A 2246-nucleotide genomic window follows, 5' to 3' on the forward strand; every position below is an offset into this window, starting at 1 on the left:
TCGAATACCGACTCGAATAGTGAGCTCGAAGTCCGAGGTCGAATTGAATAGTAAAAATTATTCGACTCGAATATTCGACTGACCTCGAATAATTTACTATTCGAATTCGACCAAACTCGAATTTTTAAAAAGGGGTATTTGAGCATCACTAGTCAGCACGCAAAGAGAATCTGATTATTGGCGATCTGCAGTATCACCAAGAATACAAGATATATACCTGGTTATTGATGATCTGCAGAATCACCGATAATACAGATATATTACTAACCTCTGGACACCAGCAAAAGAACACAATAAAGACAGTAATATATCACGGAAGTGTGGAAATATTCACCTCACGGCAATTCCTCAGAGGTGTGGTTACCTCTGAATGGGAACCCGTGGTGAGATCCTCTAACCAGGCTGAGTGAGGAATCTCGACCCCAAGCAGTAATCGTCTGCTTGGGGCAGGCGTCTCGGAGAGGCAAGCCTCAGAGATAACCCTCCAGTGGGAGACGTTCCACTGAGGGGGAAAGTCAGACAGGCAAGGGTTCGGCAACAGAGATGTCGGCGGCAGTACAGGAGTGGAAGGCAGAAGAGTAATCGGTAAACAGGCAGAGAACGTCAACAAGGATCAGATAGGCAAAGGTACAAGATCAGCAAGAGATAGAGTAGTCAGGGATAGCCAGAGTCAAAACACAGAACAATATACAACAATATTCCTAAGCTAAGGTATGAAATCCTTAGTATCAACACCAGGGCACTGCACTAAGGTCTGAGCGCTAACACAGAATGTATTCACGACAGCAGACAACTTGCTACTGAGTAGCAAGTCCTATTTGTAGCAAATGAGCTGCCCTGGAGCCCAGCCAATCCCCAGTGGAGATGGAGTCAGCTGACTAGCCTGGTCAGCTGACTCCCCGTCTTGGGGCATAAAGATCCTGCCTCCTTGCGCGCGCGTTATGCGCCGGGTAAGTGCCGGCGAAAGAGACCCCACAGGAGGCAACTGCGCGGCGGAGTCCGCCGAGTATACGGCCTCCACCGACCGCACAGCCCCGCACGGCGGCACGCCCGGCGGTGAGAATCCGGGAAGCGGAGCCCGCTGCCTCATGCCTGCTGGCAGCGGGTCCGCTATCCCTCACAGTACCCCCCCCCCTTGAGGAGTGGACTCCGGACACTTCCCACCCGGTTTCTCTCGATGTGACTGATGAAACCTCTTCTTTAATTTCTCAGCATGCATGTGATTCGTGGTACTCAAGATCTGTCCTCCACCCCATACCCTTTCCAATGGACCAGATACTGTACGGAATTCTGTACCAGCCGGGAATCCAAAATTTTCCCAACCTAGTACTCTGTCTGGCCCTCCACTATCACTGGGGGGGGGACTGGGTTCCCAATGAGGGACTATCCCTCCAAAAGAGGGGCAGTTGGAGCTATGTGGCTATCCATGCCCCCAGCTCCTCCAGCGCCTAGGCTTTCTGAGTCTCATGCTGCAAGTGCTCATGGGAGCTCAGCCTGGGGAGGAGAAACCTTTTGCTGAAGTATGCATGACATTTTAGAGGAGAGGGAGTGGGGATTTCACAGGCTGAGGGGTGGAGATACAGAGCAGCACTACCCACGTGGACCTGGAGGGGGAATAGTAATTAACGCTGCCGGGACTTGTGCAGAAGCAGGATAAGCTGTATATCGGCTGTATCCTGCGCCCAAGACTCCCGGCGGCGATTTTTATATGCATGCCACCACTTTCTGCCTTTTTTAATCAGTTTTATACTTGTTGGTGCCTATGTCATATTAACTTTGTTGCCAATTCTCAACCCTTGTTTAACCTCCTTGGCGGTAATCCCGAGCTGAGCTCGGGGTATGCCGCCGGAGGTCGCCGCTCAGGCCCTGCTGGGACGATTTCATTCTGAAAAAAGCAGCACACGCAGCCGGCACTTTGCCAGCCGCGTGTGCTGCCCGATCGCCGCCGCTCCGCGGCGATCCGCCGCGTGCAGCGGCGAAAGAGGGTCCCCCCAGCCGCCCGAGCCCAGCGCAGCCGGAACAAACAGTTCCGGCCGGCGCTAGGGGCTGGATCGGGCGGCTCTGACGTCAGGACGTCGACTGACGTCCATGACGTCACTCCGCTCGTCGCCATGGCGACGAGGAAAGCGAAACAAGATAGGCCGCTCATTGCGGCCTATCTTGTTACTTTGGGTTGCCGGAGGCGATCGAAAGTACGCTTCCGGAGCGCCTCTAGTGGGCTTTCATGCAGCCAACTTTCAGTTGGC

Source organism: Hyperolius riggenbachi, chromosome 5 (assembly GCF_040937935.1).
Source record: "Hyperolius riggenbachi isolate aHypRig1 chromosome 5, aHypRig1.pri, whole genome shotgun sequence".
In the NCBI taxonomy this organism is placed as follows: domain Eukaryota; kingdom Metazoa; phylum Chordata; class Amphibia; order Anura; family Hyperoliidae; genus Hyperolius; species Hyperolius riggenbachi.